Genomic DNA, 18,712 nt, shown 5'->3' on the forward strand with positions numbered 1-18,712 from the left:
CTATCAGGTCTGAACACCGATCTCAAATCACTTCACATGATCCATTCCGCCAGTCATGTCAAGGACAACTAGAGTTCTTCATGAGCAAGCCCAAATCGCCTCCTCACTTACCCATTCCAGAGACTGTGCCTGTATTACCTATCGACTAACACATTCCCATATGCCGTGATTATGAAACCAACCATCCTGCTGGAATAAGGACCAATCACGATGCAAAGGTCAGGGTCAATGGGAAAGCAAGATAGGGGCTGAGGGGAGCCAAGAGGGTCCCTTCACTCAATCCCTAAACCTGATATAATGTCACTAGACTGGGATCTTCCTGAAATCTCAAGGGGACCCGATTCATGATTGACGTGAATTGTGCTTATTCAAACTTTGTTCTGCTTACTGTCCTGCCGTGCTGCCTCCTCTTCTTGCTTTATGTGCGTGGCTCCCTCTGTTGTGGTGACAAAAGGCTTGAGATGGTCTTGACAAAGGGAGAAAGCCCACCCACATCAACTGTTAGCAGAAGCAGACACTAAGTTCATTTCTCTCTTTTTCTTTCACCTCACAGAACTATGCACACCAGACACTGGTAGAGCTGCCCGGAAGGAGAAACCTTAGTGCAGTGGTTCTCAACCTGTGGTTGCGACCCCTTTGGGAGTCATATGACCCTTTTACAGGGCTCACTCAGTTCATAACTGTGGCAAAATTACAGTGATGAAGTAGCAAGAAAATAATTTAATGGTCAGGGGGTCACCACAACAAGAGGCCCTGTGTTAGGAAGGTTGAGAACCACTGCCCGAGTGTGTTTAGGACTTTGCTGCCCTCAGGGTCATCAGATACTCGTGGAGGCAGAGCCACTGGAGGAAGCCTTTCTGGGAAATGCCCTGAAGCCAGGTCTCAACCAAGTCCATCCACCCTTACCCTCCGAGATCCTAATCATAGGCTGCAGGGAACTGCTCCCTGCCACTTTGAACACAGTAAGTCCATGGGAGCAGAAAGCCTCCTCTTTCTCCCTTGGAGTGGTGGCTGGTGAGTTCACACTGCTCACCTTCTGGCTAACATAACCCACAGACCAGCTCCCCCTGAGCTCAGTTTGCTTTGCCGCACAGCACACATCGTTTGGAACCTTCTGAAGTAGCTATGCACATGTGCAGGTTGGGGGATTTCACACAAGATGCAGATTTCCACCCTCTCTTGGCAAAAATAATTTTTGCAAAAGGCTTTTATTCTCTTCTGGATCTGAGTAGCAGCTACTCTCATAAAGTCCTAGCACATACATGCATGCTACAGTCCTCCCAACTCCCTAATGTCTTATGCCGAGTCTGTTCCATGCTTTTCTGTGTCCTATGTGGCAGCTGTAGGCACCCAGGGCACGGGCTCTGCAGCCTACGTTCAAATCTCTCCTTTCCACTTCCTCACTGTGTGGTCATAGGCTCATGACTTTGTTATCCTGTGCCACTGATTTTTCATCAGTAAAATGAGGCAGGAATAGACTCCACACATAGGCTTGTTAAGTGGAATTATTGCATTATTACATACAAAAAGCTTAGAACAGTGCTAGGCATCTTGCAAATACTGTTAGGTAGCTTAGCAAAGGGAACTGGGTCATCCATTACATATGCTCAGGTTCCAACTTCCGGCCAGAAAGGGGTGGTACACCTAGGTGGCCGTTACACCTGGATTGGCCCATCTGGGCCAGTTAAATTCAATCCATCCAATGGGGTTGACCAGGACCATCAACTATGCCTCCCTATGGAGGAATTGAAAAGGCAGGATCTTGACCTGTCCGATTTCTCCCTTCACCGACTTTTCTGTTGTCCATCCCCCAGGAAGGAGGTCACATGTAGATACTTGTAATCGGTTCCCTCTTTCCAACCCACCCTCCCTCTACCCTCCCAGTATCACCACTCACAAATTATCAAGGGTTCATGAGGGATGGGGGAGCGGGGAGGGAGGGGAAAAATCAGGACTTGATGCCAAGGGCTTAAGTGGAGAGCAAATGTTTTGAGAATAATGAGGGCAATGAATGTACAAACGTGCTTTACACAATTGATATATATATATATATATATGGATTGTGATAAGAGTAATATGAGCCCCTAATAAAACGACTAAAAAAAAGTAGAAGAAAAGGCAGGATTGGAGACACAGTGTGGGAATTGCACCTGACCTGATCCCACCACACCGAGGCAAATCACTGGGGGAGTGCAGCGGAACAGTAAGGGAATGGAGTGGCAAGGTCCCCAGGGAATGCTGAAAGTGGACTTTGGGGCCAGGGCGTGGTGCCCCAACAGACTGGACTGGAAAACGCTCCTAAGTGCCCAGCAAACGATCCCTGAACTAACTACAAGCTTTTCTCTTGTGAACTGTTTTGTTCTGTTCTTTGTCAGTGGTTTGTTTTTGTTGTTTTGTTGTCTGGTTGCATACTGTTGCTTTGTTTTCCTCTGTCTTGTTTTCGTGCATGTTAGTGTCTCCACAGGTCTGTCTGAATAGGACAGGCTGGATGAACTATCTGGAGGAAAAACAACGGGACCGACAGTTCCGGGGCGACTTGGGGTGGGGGGGGTAATAGGGGTAAGGAAGTGGTGTTAACAAACCCAGGGACAAGGGAAAAACATGGGACCCCATATGGTAGAGAAGGGGGAGTGGCAGGCCTGGTGGGAAATGATCAAGGGTAAGGTTGCTTAGAGAAGAGGTATACTCTAGCCCAGGTGGCGACAAAGCATGGTAGTAGGGCAGGAGGAAAGTCAAGGAAGATGGAGGAAAGAGCTAGGAGTCAAAGGGCATTCATGGAGGTCTAGACAAAGACATGTACATGCAAATATATATAGGAGGATGGGGAAATAGATCTATGTGTCTATATTTATAGGTCAAGTATTAAGGTGGCGGAAGGACCTTGGGCCTCTACTCAAACACTCCCTCAATGCATGAATACCTTCTTTTATTAAATTGGAACTCTATGATGCTCACTCTCCCGACACAACGGCTGGAGCCAAAGTGGGTGAACAAGTAAATGTGGTGAAGAAAGCTGATGGTGCCCGGCTATCAAAAGAGATAGTGACTGGGGTCTTAAAGGCTTGAAGATAAACAAGCGGCCATCTAGCTCAGAAGCAACAAAGTCCACATGGAAGAACACATCAGCCTGTGTGATCGAGTGGTCCCGAAGGGATCAGTTACCAGGCATCAAAGAACAAAAAATCATATCATTGACTGCACACCTCCATGATAGGATCGCTGAAGACAAATGGGTGCATAAGCAAATGTGGTGAAGAAAGCTGATGGTGCCCGGCTATCAAAAGAGATAGTGTCTGGGGTCTTAAAGGCTTGAAGGTGAACAAGCGGCCATCTAGCTCAGAAGCAAATAAGCCCACATGGAAGAAGCACACCGGCCAGTGCGATCACGAGGTGCCAAGGGAACAGTTATAAGGCATCATGCAACAAAAAAAAAAGATATAAGTGTGTGTATGTATGTGTATATGAGTGTATATGTATATATGTATATGTATATATATACCATATTAAATGAAGGGGGAAGTGCAGAGTGGAGACCCAAGGCCCAAGTGTCGGCCAATGGAGATCCCTTCATGGAGGGGTTTAGGAGAGGAGATGGTTTAATTAGGATGCGAGGTAGTACCTTTGAAGAACACAGCTTTCCCCCAGATCCTGGATGCTTCCTCCCCCCAACTACCATGATCCGAATTCTACCTTGCAGGGCTGGATAGGACAGAGGCTGTACACTGGTGCATATGAGGGCTGGAGGTACAGGGAATCCAGGGTGGATGATACCTTCAGGACCCAGGGTGGGAGGGACGATACTGGGAGAGTGGAGGGTGAGTGGGTTGGAAAGGGGGAACTGATTACAAGGATCCACATGTGACCTCTTCCCTGGTAGAGGGACAGCAGAGAAGGGGGGAAGGGTGACTCCGGATAGGGCAAGATATAACAAAATAACGATGTATAAATTACCAAGATCACATGAGGGAGGGGGTAATGGGGAGGGAGGGGAAAAAAAAAAGAGGACCTGATGCAAGGGGCTTAAGTGGAGAGCAAATGCCTTGAGAATGATTGGGGCAGGGAATGTATCGATGTGCTTTATACAATTGATGTATGTATATGTATGGATTGTGATAAGAGTTGTATGAGTCCCTAATAAAATATAAAAAAAGAAAAGAGGAGAAAAAAATGATTAGGGCAAAGACTGCACAGATGTGCTTTATACAATTGATGTATGTATATGTATGAACTGTGATAAGAATTGTATGAGCCCCAATAAATTGTTTTAAAAAAAGAAAAAGAAAAAGAAAAAGAAAAAGCCAGTATCCCAGAGCCCACTGTGTGACTTTCTCTCCAGCAGCTTCTAGGCAGGCTGGGGGTGGGTGGGGGTGGTGGTGGTGTGAGAGGCCCTGAGGTGCCTATATAAACCTGAAACTTCTCTCAAAAAACTCACTTGGATCACAATCCAGGCTTCAGAGTGAATTCTTTCTTGCGTGAAGCCAAGGACTGAGGTATATCTCTCCCACGAGAGATCTAACAATAGTGTCTCTTATTAGATCATTAGGAGCCTAGGTGGTGTAGTGGACTATGCATCAAGCTGCTAATCGCAAGGTCAGGGGTTTGAACTGCCTAGCCCATCCATGGGAGAAATATGAGGCTGTCTATTTCTGTAAGGCACTGGTTCTCAACCTTCTGAATGCCCCCACCCTTTAATACAGTTCATGTTGTAGTCACCTGCAACCATAAAATCATTTTCATTGCTACTTCAGAACTGTAATTTTGCTATTATTATGAATTGGGTGACCCCTGTGAAAGGGTTATTTGATCCCCAAAGGGGTCGCGACCCACAGGTTGAAAACCGCTGCTGTAAGGATTTAAAGTCTCAAAACCCCAAAGGGCCAGTTCTTGGTCCTATTGGTACAGTATGAGTTGGAGTCAATAAAACGGTAGTTAGTTTTTTTCTACATCAATATCAGATTCTGGTGGCAATCTCCGTCATTCTGCATTGTGGTCTTGTTTGGACTCCGGTAGATCTGTGGGAAATGACTGCTCTGGTTTGAGGTGAGGGCCACGGTGCATAAGTGGTAGATCTCTTATCATCTTTCACCGGGAAGACCCAGGTTCGATTTGCAGCCTAAGAGCCCCAGATTGTCAGTGAAGATTTGTGTGTTGCTATGACACTGAGCAGGCTTCAGCGGTGTTTCCAGACTGAAATAGAATAAGGACGAAATACCTGATCATCTCCATCCACACATCGACCTATGGCCCACCACGGTTGGCTTACCCTTCCAGCCATGGTGGTAGCACAGACTGGCACAGTTTTCTCCGCTGCCCATGAGAAGCTGACTCGACAGCCATGGTCAAGATCAACAGCTTGAACTCCTTTCTGCGTCTATGGAAATAAGAACAACCTTCTGAAATGAGGTCACATTGCTCTTTGGGCCTGGGAGGATGCCTCTGTGACTCAGATTGCACTCTGGATCCCAAAGGAGACTTTTAAACACAGCCACATAGCAGCTCCGGAAATTGCCATAGTAGAAACCAGGTTTAAAAAAAAAAACAAAAAGCAACTTCTACTGACTTGCTCAAAGGAATCCGGGGGTGGATGGGGGTGGGTGGGTGGGAAACTCCTTTGCAAATGGACACATTTGTTTCCTTACATATCTGTCATGTCTTTTGGTCCTGAAAGAAAGAGAAAAAAAAAGCAGATGAGAGAATAAACGGAGACTGACAGTCATCTTGTTGGTATTCCCACAGCATCCCCTTCTTAAGCACTTGCTGCCATCTCATCCAACTCCACTCAGTATATTTTCACCCGGCAATGATGCAGAAATGTCTGTGTACACCCATTTTATTGTAGTCGGGCAGTGTTTAAGGGTTTGTCTTTCAACTGACCATGGCAGGACGTCTAGAAGCAATTATAATCATCACCTGCCCTCTCTGTGCAGTGGGCAGGCAGTGACGGATCCCCAGCCTCTGGAACACTAATGCTCCCTCCAAGCTCAAGAAAATGATGGTGACACTTGGCTTCCTTGTTGTCTGGGGGAGCTCAAGGAGCTCTCCTCCACAACCTCAAATTATTGGCAATTCTTTGAGTGAAGACATCTAATTAGTGACTGGAAAGGAAGGCATCGGAGATGATTTTTGGTGACAAGACAAGCCTCAACCATCTCCAGAGAGCATGTCTCATAAGTGCAAAGTATGGAGAGGGAGGAAACAATTGATCACAAATGGAATAGACTCTGAGTCTCGCCACACAATGTGTGTGTGTGGTCACTGAGGCGCCAACATTATGGCTGGAGGACGGATACATTTTGTGCAGCCGTGATTGCCATCCAGAATGTGCCGTGCTATTGTGAAAAGTGATTTTTTTAATTATTAGCAAATCTCTACTTCGACTTGCTTTAATGCTTCACCAGAGAGTAGGGGACTCTGGGAGGGAAGGGGCTGGGCTGACCTCAGGAACTCATGTGTAAAGGGCTTTTTCTCACTTGGAAGCAGGCTGGGTTCACAGCTGTTCTTTCTGGTAAAGCTTGTTTCTGAACCTTGCCACATCTGAGTCTGAAGAGAGGAATGACGGTGACAAATGCTGCGGGGAGCCCTGGGCACATCTTGGCTATGGTCCTGCTTCAGTCTGTTTCATTTGAATCCCAGTTTTACCTTTCCTTCTTTCTGGGTTCCGAAGCATCAGGTGGGTGCCAAGCGTTTCCACGGACAACTAAAGCTGAACAAGGTAGAGGCAGATGAAGAGCAATGGGAGGTTGGTGTTTGGGAGACTGAATACTTGGGCTTCCTAGGCCAGTCCAGCTGGTGGTTAGAGCCCTGTTTCAGATTCCACTGAAATCTCCTAGTGTCCAAGGATCAAGTGGCTCCTAAGTCCAGAATTTCTGTTACATGTCTCACCAAGGAGTTGGGCTAAAATGCAGTGAAGAATAAAGCAGGAGCTTCGCTTGTGAATCCACTCTCTGATTCAGAAATTTCAAAGGCTTCATGCACACACATTTCAATACTGAAAGCACAGCAGGGAAAGCCAAAGACTCGGGCTTTCTCCTTGTCCCTCTTTTCGGGCTTTTATGGCTTTCCAAGGTGCCTCCCTGAGCCGAGCGTTGTATAGGTCATGTTTAAAGATGTCCTAGATCCGAGGGACCTGCTGTTTTGCTTTCTTTTGCAGGGAGGCCTGGTTTCTTGTCTTGTGACCAAACACAGAGCACAGATATCTGCGTGCTTCCTCCCTTTCCCCTGACCTTTGCTCTCTTCTCTGGTTACACTACTGACCTGTTCTCCCTTACAAGATATGAACTGCTCACACACTTGGATGAATTCTCATCCTAGTGAGAAGCATCTGAGCATCTTATTAGAGCCTGTATGAGTTCTGTTCTGGATGCCTATTTGTGAAACTTCAGGTCTCTGGCATGGAAACGTCCCATGCCCACACACACACACACACACACACACACACACACACACACGTAATATAAACTCCAACAGTAGTTTAAGGTGGTAACAGGGAACGCTGGGGCCTGTGGCTCCTGGTGAACCACATAGGCTGTCTAAAGAGGCTAGTTCCATCTCAATGTAGCCATACAGTAATATAGACCTGTTAGGTAGCAAGACAACGGGTTGTTCCTCTCCATACTTACGGGGCCCCCTACAGGACGTTGGAAGCCAATGTGGGCTAAGGGGCATACACCAATTCAAGCCCAAGCCAGGAGAGCGTAATTGACACCACGCAGCTGAAAGCCCTTAAAAGGCTGGAACCTGGAGACCACCGCCCCTCCCCTTCAGCTGCTTCCCTGCCTTCCTCTCAGCAGGGCTGGGTGTGCAGTGTCATGAGGGTGCCCGTGTTCAGTTTACTGTAATGCTGGAACCTTCTCTCCTGTTTCTAAATCCACTCAGATCACCAACCAGGCTTTGGTGTGACTTTCTTTCTAGTGTGTAGCCAAGGACCGAGACATGTCCCACCTGAGAAACCTAACAGACCCAGACTTACAATAAACCCATATTTTTATATATAAGGCAAGAGGTGAACAGGTCTAGCCAATAATGGTGAAGAGGGTCCTGGGTTTGAGAAAGATTCTGAAGTAGAATCCATAACCCTTAGAAATGTATTTGCTTGAGGGAGGGGGGAAAGGGGAGGGAGGGGAAAAAAAAGAGGACCTGATGCAAGGGGCTTAAGTGGAGAGCAAATGCTTTGAGAATGATTGGGGCAGGGAATGTATGGATGTGCTTTATACAATTGATGTATGTATATGTATGGATGGTGATAAGAGTTGTATGGGTCCCTAATAAAATGTAAAAAAAGAAAAGAGGAGAAAAAAATGATTAGGGCAGGGACTGTACACATGTGCTCTATACAATTGATGTATGTATATGTATGAACTGTGATAAGAATTGTATGAGCCCCTAATAAATTTTTAAAATTAAAAAAACAAAACAAAAAAAAAACAAAAAAAAAACCAAAGGGCTCAAGCAGAAAGCAAATGTTTGAGAATGACGATGACAACAAATGTACAAATGTGCTTGACACATGGATAGATGGATGGATTGTGATAAGAGTTGTATGAGCCCCCAATAAAATGTTTTTAAATAATTTTTAAAAAAAAGAGTTTAGGAATGTTCAAGTTCTTTGATGTTTGTTTTGTAACCAATTCCCTTGTGTAAGAAGAGTATAAGGAGTCCTCCCGAAGCAAAAAAAAAAAAAAAATGTATTGGCTTTAGGGGAGGGGCAAAGAGGGCTGGATTAAGAAAGTCTCTGGCATCCAGTTATGACTTGACTTTTGGATCCTGAATCCTTCAGGAGTCATGACCTTACTCTCCAGCCAGACCTTCCAATAACCACCTTCTCAGAGCCTTGTTAAGTTCTCATAATACGTTACACCTGCCATCCTGTGAGCAGCTACCAAACCCAGGCACTTTTTTCAAAGAAAAGCTCGCTCTCTCTACCCCGAAGAGCAGGTAGTTTGGGGATGATGGATATGAGATACCAGAGAAGGTAAATCTGTTATCTTCCATGATGCACAAAACATGCTGTCACAACCAGGACTTGTGACAATCCCTCAGTTTCCTAAATTACTTTACTGCTGCTTTTTTAATTAAGCCTCATTAACTTGTCATATATTGATAACAGGGATGACGCTGAACTAGATGAATAAATTAAAGCTCTCCTCATCCTGTGCTTTTATATGAATGTGTTAATTATGTTTTTCATTAGGGAGAATGATGGAGGGATGGAGCAATACCAAACGGAGTTTGACAAAGTGTTGGTGTTTGCTGCCGTAAACATGGTGCGTGTCAGATACAATCTGTCACTCAGTGAGTCTGCAATTAACACCAAGGGACCAAGGTAGGATTCCCTGAAATAAACAGCCTTCCTCCCAGATGCTAATGGGGACCCAGCAGGACCCATTGTTGTGTTGTAGCAGTTGTACACGGGCCCTTAGAGGACACAGAGCTGGTGTTTGAAATGAGTTTTGTTTGCCCCCAGTTGGCTCACACATTTGTCTTTTAAATAGCATAATCACTAACATTTAAACACAGGGTAATTTCACATAACAATCTTCACCTTCTGAGAAATGGAGAGGCCCAACTTTGCTGGTTGACAGTGCGCCTCTGGAAGACAAGGGGCGGGGGTGAGGCTCAGAGGGGCTGGGGGAACAGTCAAATGTGGTGATCAGAGTTTGGAATCCTTGCTTTCCATGTACACGTGGCAAGGAGGTCAAGGTTCAGAAATTTAGGAGAGACGTATCAGACACACGTTTGTATGGTCCATAATAAACCAAATAGGAGTTGCTATATCAATCTGTTGGTTATTTTTTTGTGCTTGGTAGCCAACCAGCTCAGAAATCCTGACCTCGCAGATCTTGTGAAACAAGCACCATTCCAGAATTACAAAGAAGCAAGCATGGAGACAAAGGCATCCATCACCCCGAATGCGTAGAGGTCCGGAACTAAGTGCTTTCTGTAGAAAAGCTCCAGAAGGCAGACCTTTGGCTGGGAAACCTGTTAGGGAGCTAGCATAGGGACTGGCACATCCACTACCCATGGCCAGATGTCCGAGCTACCGGCTCATGAAGTAGTGGCGCACTGCATGCTCAGAAGTTCAGGTTTCCAGCCAGGAGGGGGAGATATGCCTGGGTGGGTGCTGCACCTGCATTGGCTCACCAAGGCCAGGTGAATTCAATTAAACAATTCAGCCAATGGGGTTGACCAACTTCATCCATCACGCCTCCCTAACTCACAGGGATCCCAAACCAGGCCTCGGCATGAGCTGTTTCTCAGGTGGAGCCAAGTACCAAGGCATACCTGTCCCCGGAGAGGTCTAACAGAAGCGGTGCTGTCTGAATTGGAGCTATGATGTAAGCCGGCCCCAGGAGTGGGCCCTCCCATCCTGGTCTCACGGGTTGCGAGCCCCTCTGGCTCCTTTCACCTCACCACCCTCAGGAGATTTGTTGAGTTGAATTCGCCAGGCCTAGGTGTGCCAATCCAGGTGCCGTGCCCACCCAACACCGTGGAGGCCCCTGTGGACACTTCTAGAGTATTGCCACAGCCCTAGCATTTTGTGTCCGTCTTTGCACCGTTTCTTGCTGGTGTGCGGGACTTGAAGTGCCTTTCTGTGCCTACCTTCCCGGGAACTCGCCTGCCTCCCCAGGCTGCATTTGGGGAGGGGACTGGGACACTGCTGCCTGGAGGCTGGGAGGATTTTGACTCCCAAAGCCTTCTCGCAGCTCAGTGGTGTGCCGGGGCTCTGGCCAGCGGATGGCTGGGGGCGCCCGCGTCCACCCTGTTGGATTTGGCAGGACTCTGGCTGGGTGGCTGGCCCCAGGCTGGCTTGTGGCTAGGCCATAACCTGCGGCCTCCATTTTCCCAGCCACGTGACCCACTCCCAGGCAGAATGGCGCCAACCTGTGTCTGTTGTAGCTACTGTCCATTCCCAGAAAGAAAACCACCCAGACCGCCGGCAAGGTCAACAGAACAAGTTTCATTTCCTGCTCAGGGACTGTCAGCTCTCTTGAGAGGAGACTGAGTGGCCTCCAGTCTAATTTTGCAAAGGTTTTTATACTTTTGCAATGTGCAGGTGTGCAAGCAAGCAAGCAGAGCACAGAAGTGGGGTATTGTGGTTAGCCATCCTTAGTTGAACAAAAACTGCTCTGGTCGTTCTCGCAAGCCTTCTGAATATCCATTTCCTTCTGTACATTCCCTTGGGCTACGTCTGCACAGCCTACCTCCCCAATATCAGCTAGTTCATTGACAGTTCATAGCTAGTTTATTTACCATTCATAATGGCTCTGTCAGCTCAAACTGGCTTCTCTTGTCAGGCTGTTTAAGCTACTCCCAGAGCTGCTACATTCCCTCCTGTTCTTAGCCAAGTTGAAATCATTGAATCTGCAGTAGTCAGCCCAGTGTATGGTGGGCTCAGCACTAAGCGTTTTATGGCTTGTACTTTCTGTGTAAGGAATGCCACTAGCTTATTGGTTATTATTGGTTCAAATGTGAAGCTTAGCAGGAGGAGGATTAGGGGTCCGGCTAGGGTCGTTATTAGGGTAGTTAGCCAGGTTGACCAATTAAACAGCTTTTCAAAGCAACTGGTTCCTTCATTTCTTTTCTTGTCTCCTTCCTCTAATCTTTTCCTAACCAGGGCTAACCTATCTTTAATGATTCCCGAATGGTTTGGATAAAACAAGTTTCTCCCAATGCCATGCACAGCACTCCTTGTTTCAAAAAGAGAAAGTCAAGCCCTGAGCGGTTTTGCAACACAACTTCTACAAGGGAGTCTAAGGATCTTTCTAAATGGGAAACAGGGTTTTTTAATCCCTGTAAATCTAAATCAATTTGCTGACTAAGAGTCTGATAGTTTAAATGTCCTCGTATTAAAGCACCTGACCCGACTGCAGCTAATCCCATAATCCCAAGCCCTGCTAACAGTGGGACCAAAATTGGGACTCTTTTAACTCATCCAGAAATTCCAAAGTGATCCCTACCTCCTTCACCAGAATACAGGTACACTTGAGGAACAACATGCACTGTACACAAATACCTGAGTCCGCTGCTAATACTGGGGAAAAGAGACAGGGTGTTAGTACTGTGGAACGAGTAAAGCAAGTACTCATTGGAGCAGATAACAAATAAGGATTAACATTTGGTTCAATGGGAACAGCTTGAAGGCAAAAATCTCGATATCTTGATATACTTAAGGGTTAATTAGATGAATAAAAACACAGCCCTTGCCCTTGCAAATCTTAAAGTGAGCTTAGAACTGAGTCCATTCTAACCTCACCTACAGACTGTTGCTTCGTGTAATCCTTCATACTAACATTTTTAATTTGATTACACTCTGCACCAATAGTGCTATTTGTACCTGTGCCTACATAGTAAGGGGGAGCAGGGTTCAGACAAGTCAACAATCAGCTGTGAGGTTAGGATTTGAGTTCATAATTTGGAATACAGCATCCAGAGTATCAAACATAAAACCTTGAGGTGGTTCCTGAATGGGAAGGGCCCTTTGAGTTGGGTTAGCGGTGAACGGGAAAGTTACTGAAGTCTGGAGGGTGCGGCAAAAGAATCTTAGTGACACCCAGCTGTAGCTCTTCAGGATTTATCACCAGGTTTGGGCCTTTTTACGGACGGGAGGTTGCCATATTTTACTTTGCTGGATAGTAAAAGTTGCCCTGGGATCTCTATCATTTACATAATGTTGAATTCCCCATGTTTTCCCAGTGAACCCAATAACGCTTGAATCCAATTCTTATTGGGTTACATTTGGAAACTATACACGTGGTGGAATCAAACCCCTCCGACTTTAGTCCCATTCTTATAAAAATAATAGGGTCGCCGTTAACAAGTTTCCACCCTGAAGATGATAGTTTCACAATCCTAAGCTGCACAATGGTAATGTCCCTCCCTTTGGCAGTTAGGGGTTCCATCAGCCAGGCATATATAGATATGGTTTGTTTGGAGCCTTCTTTCTATAGAGGGTATTCTGCACCCATAGGATGGGATTCCGGTTATGGGCCCCATTGTGCTCTTTATCTTTAAAGGATCCGGAATGCCAACTCTTTCCTAGCAAGTCAAACAAATCAAAGTGAAAACGGGGCCATACCCAGTATAAGAGGTTACATATTCACTGCTGGAGGTTCGAATAGCAGTCCACAGATGTGTTTCTGGTTGGGGGAAATGTCTGGTGCTGTCAGCAATACTCAGACAAAACCATTAAGTTCTGTAAAGCCTTAATTTTGAGGGTTTTTCTGTCTTTCTGAGTGTCCATCTTTTCAGGATATGCTCAGGGAGGGCTTTTTTTTTACTTGTGACTGATGAATCCATGCCCCCTTCCCCACTACTTTAACAGCAGTTGGTGTTGTAAGTATCACCTAGTATGGGCCAGTCCACCTAGGTTCTAAGGTGTCGGGTTGGTGCTTCTTTACCCACGTCCAGTCTCCAGGTTGCAAGTTGTGGGCTGCCTCTTCACCATTCCCTTGGTTGGACGCAAAATGAAGGTGTCAGAGCAGTTGATTTGTCTCTCACCTGCTGCACAACCTGCAGGCACTTGATGCGGGACCGGTTGGTGAATTCCATTATTTCTACTTCCTTCAACCTTGGGAGGATTGGGGAAGGTCTGCCAAACATAAATCCAAATGGGGTCATGCTTTTCACATAGGGAGTGCAGCGGACTCAAAGTAGGGCAAAAGGTAAAGAAAGGATCAACCCAGTTCTCGCCAGTTTCTGAATGCAACTTAACTAACAATTCCTTTATGGTTCTGTTTATTCTTTCTGCTTGCCCTGAACTTTGGGGCCTATAAGCCCAGGAGAGCTTCCAGTTAATATTTGGAAGCATTGCTAATACTTTAGTAATTTGAGCAATGAATGCTGGGTCATTGTCAGACCCCAAGATGGTGGGAAGGCCAAATCTAGGGGCAATTTTTGTTACTAATAATTTACACACAGTGGCAGCGGTTTCCTTCTTCGTTGGGAAGGCTTCCACCCATCCAGAATAGGTGTCCACGAACACCAGCAAATACTGGTAGCCATACTTTCTAAGTTTGATATCCATAAAGTCCACCTCCAGAATTCTCCAGTACTACTACCTCGAGCTTGTGGTTGGGGTTGCTACTTTTCTTTTCTAGAGTTGTTTCCCTGAGCACAGTGCAATCAACGGTGGGTGACACCTGCCACCGTGTCCAAGGCTGGGTATGTAAAAGTACCTGAGGAGCAACTGAGACAATTTAGAGGATCCCGAGTGCATACCTTCATGTAGTCCTTGAATCAGATCTCTCCCCAGAGCTTCTGGCATGAATCTTCTTCCTTAAGGATGGAGCAGCACCACTGGATGCTCCGAGTGTCTTTGGCAACCCAGCTCTTGGCTTACCTTTGGATCTTGTTCCGAGTATGTAGGTTGTGGCAGTAACACTGGGGACGGCATGAGGACGGTCACTACCTCAGGGGGATTGGTTGCATAATCCTGGCGTTCAAGATCCACCGGTCCGGGGGTCTGGTTAGGAGGGGCTCAACCATATGTCCCCCTACCACAGCAATATCCTGTCCCAGTGTAAGCTTCCTAGCTTCTATAACTAGGATGGCGGTGGCAGCCTCAGCTCGCATGCAGCTTGGCCATCCTGCAGCTACAGAGTCCAATTTCTTTGAAAGATCGGCCAGAGGTCTCTTCCATGGCTGCAGGTTCTGAGATAGCACTCCTTTTGCTGTGCCCTCTGGACTCATACATAGACAATTGGAAGGGCTTTTCTATGTCTGGAAGGGGAAGAGAGGATGCCCATATGAGTGACTTTTTTAAGAATTCAAAGGCTTGCTCTTCTACTTCAGTCCATTTAAGTTCTTTTTCCTTTCCCCAGTACTTGCATATAGGGGTTTGGTTACTTTTTTTTTTTAACGTTTTTATTAGGGGCTCATACAACTCTTATCACAGTCCATACATATACATACATCAATTGTATAAAGCACATCTGTACATTCTTTTTCCTAATCATTTTCTTTTCTTTCTTTTTTTTTCCTTTTCTTTTTTTACATTTTATTAGGGACTCATACAACTCTTACCACAATCCATACATATACATACATCAATTGTATAAAGCACATCCATACATTCCCCGCCCCAATCATTCTCAAAGCATTTACTCTGCACTTAAGCCCTTTGCATCAGGTCCTCTTTTTTTTCCCTCCCTCCCCGCTCCCCCCTCCCTCATGTGCCCTTTGTAATTTATACATCGCTATTTTGTCATATCTTGCTCTATCCGGAGTCTCCCTTCCCCCCCTTCTCTGCCGTCCCTCTCCCAGGGAGGAGGTCACATATGCATCCTTGTAATCAGTTACCCCTTTCCAACCCACTCACCCTACACTCTCCCAGCATCGCCCCTCGCACCCTTGGTCCTGAAGGTATCATCCACCATGGATTCCCTGTGCCTCCAGCCCTCATATGTACCAGTGTACAACCTCTGTCCTATCCAGCCCTGCAAGGTAGAATTCGGATCATGGTAGTTGGGGGGAGGAAGCATCCAGGATCTGGGGGAAAGCTGTGCTCTTCGTCGGTACTACCTTGCACCCTGACTGACCCATCTCCTCTCCTATACCCCTCTATGAGGGGATCTCCACTGGCCGACATTTGGGCCTTGGGTCTCCACTCTGCACTTCCCCCTTCATTCAATATGGTATATATATATATATATACATACACATATTCTTTTTTTTTTAGTTGCATGATGCCTTATACCTGGTCATTTTGGCACCTCGTGATCGCACTGGCTGGTGTGCTTCTTCCATGTGGGCTTTTTGCTTCTGAGCTAGATGGCCGCTTGTTTATCTTCAAGCCTTTAAGACCCCAGACACTATCTCTTTTGATAGCCGGGCACCATCCGCTTTCTTCGCCACATTTGCTTATGCATCCATTTGTCTTCAGCGATCCTATCATGGAGGTGTGCAGCCAATGATATGATGATTTTTTTGTTCTTTGATGCCTGATAACTGATCCCTTTGGGATCACTCGCTCACTCAGGCTGGTGTGTTCTTCCATGTGGGCTTTGTTGCTTCTGAGCTAGATGGCCGCTTGTTTATCTTCAAGCCTTTAAGACCCCAGTCACTATCTCTTTTGATAGCCGGGCACCATCAGCTTTCTTCACCACATTTACTTGTTCACCCACTTTGGCTTCAGCAGTTGTGTCGGGAGAGTGAGCATCATAGAGTACCAATTTAATAAACGAAAGTATTCATGCATTGAGGGAGTGCTTGAGTAGAGGCCCAAGGTCCTTCTGCCACCTTAGTATTAAACCTATAAATGGAGAAAATTAGATTTATTTCCCCATCCTCATATATATGTTTGCATGTACACGTCTTTGTCTAGACCTCCATAAATGCCCCTTGACTCCCAGCTCCTTCCTCCCTCTCCCTTGACTTTCCTCCTACCCCACCACCATGCTCCGTCCCCACCTGGGCTACAGCTATACCTCTACTCTACGCAACCTTACCCTTGATCGTTCCCCATCAGACCTGTCACTCCCCTCTCACTACCATTTTGGGTCCCATGTTGTTCCCTTGTCCCTGTGTTTATTAACTCCACATCCTTACCCTCATCCCCCTCCCCTACCCGGAATTGTCTGTCCCCCCGGAACTGTCTGTCCTATTGTTTTTCCTCCAGATAGTTCATCCAGCCTGTCCTATTCAGACAGACCTGTGGAGACACTAACATCCACGAAAACAAGGCAGAGGAAAACAAAGCAACAGTATACAACCAGACAATAAAACAACAAAAACAAACCACTGACAAAGAACAAAACAAAACACTTCACAAAAGAAAGGCTTGTGGTTCGTTCAAGGATCGTTTGCTGGCCCTTAGGAGCGTTTTCCAGTCCAGTCTGTTGGGGCACCACGCCCTGGCCCCAAAGTCCACTTTCAGCATTCCCTGGGGACCTTGCCACTCCATTCCCTTGCTGTTCCACTGCACTCCCCCAGTGCTTTGCCTCGGTGTGGTGGGATCAGGTCAGGTGCAATTCCCACACTGTGTCTCCGGTGCTGTCCCTGTATCGCCCATAGTCACTGAGGGGCATCATGTCTCATAGTAGGACCAGCCATGTTGTTCTCTGTGTGGACTGGGTGCTCTACTCTGGAACATCATCCTCACGGCCTCGTGGGCCAGGCTGTGTTCCACTGTCTCCTCCTGCCCCTTCATCTGCTCCCGTGTGCTCTGATCAGATATGTTCATCTCCCGGAGCTGCAGAATCAATGTCATCCTTTGAAACAAATTCTTTTCGGGGAAGGGGCAGGAATCCACTTAATTTTTGGTGCTGGGCCCTACTCCACGCCGGGATATTGCATTCACACCTTGCGGCACTGGGTTGAAGTCTGGTCCCACTTTCCCTGTGGAGATATAAACAATACCCTCCCCTTGGGCGGATTAGTGCCCCATGCCCCCACTTCCCTTTTCTTCCTTATATTCATCCTTTTATTTTCCTTTCCCCACCTCCTCCACTGTTGTCTACCTTGTGCATCCCTGGTTTTGATCTGGTCTCTGCCATACTACACAGTCTTCACCCCAGAAATGTTTGGTTTGGTTACATTTGCAAATCCAAAATTTCACAATGGACAGTACCTCACAGCTCCTAGAAACGCTTGCACCTGCCTCGAAGTCTCAGGTACTGGGATTTTGAGGATCTCCTCTGTGCGGCTGGGGGACAAGGTCCGTTTTCCCTCCTCCAGTTGGTAGCCTAGGTATACAGCTTTATTGACACGCAGTTGAGCCTTTCTTGCAGATACCCTGGACCCAAATTGGCCAAGGACTATTAACAGGTCCTCGGTAGCCCTTTGGCATTCCTCCAGGATTTCAGAGGCCAGGAGGAGGTCACCTGCATACAGGAATAAGGGGTTTTTGGGGCATTCCTCCTTATATTCCTGTAAGTCTTCACTGGGTTGACTTACAGGGACAAGGGTGTGGAGAACAAAGCATCCTTTAAGTCCAAAACAGTATAACAAATTCAGTTTGACAGAATAGTACTCAGGAGGGTCTCAGGGTTTGGTACCGTGGGTTGGACAGTTTCTACCCTTGATTTACCTCTCCGAGACCCTGCACCGGTTGAAAGTCCTCAGTTCCTGGCTTCTACACCAGCAGCAGGGGAGCATTCCATGTGGACTTACAGGGCACCAAAATGCCTGTCCTTTTTAGTCTGCATATGTGAACATAATACCCACCTTTGCTTTCCATGGAGTAGGGTTTTGCTTGACACTCACCAGTGTGACCGAGCTCAGAAATTGTATGTCCCCAGACACCTGATGTTCAGCAAGGTCTGGCAGGTTGTTCTATGCACAAACAAAAGGAATATCTTTTACCCATTTATCACGAAGTTCCTTTGAGGAGGTCTCTTCTGCTCCTTGATAAAACACAGATCCCTCTGAAATTGGAGCGGTGAGCAAAACCTTTGCCTTTTCAAATTCAAGGGTTAAGGTGGTTGCAGATGTGAGAAAGTAATTATGGCCGCCATTTATCGTAATAAGTCCCGACCCATTAGGGGATAGGGGTATTGAGGCATTACCAGGAAGGAGTGTGTAACTGTCTCTTGTGCTAAATCTGTTATTCTGGCCATTGTCCATGGGTGTGCTTGGGTCTGGCCTGTGGCCCCTGTAATTAAAATATTTCCTTTTGACAATGAACCTGTAGTCTTTTCCAAAACCAAGAAGGTGGACCCTGTGTCCACCAAGAAATTTACTGGCTGGCCCCCTTTTTGGAGAGTTAGTCTGGGAT

Source organism: Tenrec ecaudatus, chromosome 15 (assembly GCF_050624435.1).
Source record: "Tenrec ecaudatus isolate mTenEca1 chromosome 15, mTenEca1.hap1, whole genome shotgun sequence".
NCBI classification, from domain to species: Eukaryota; Metazoa; Chordata; class Mammalia; order Afrosoricida; family Tenrecidae; genus Tenrec; species Tenrec ecaudatus.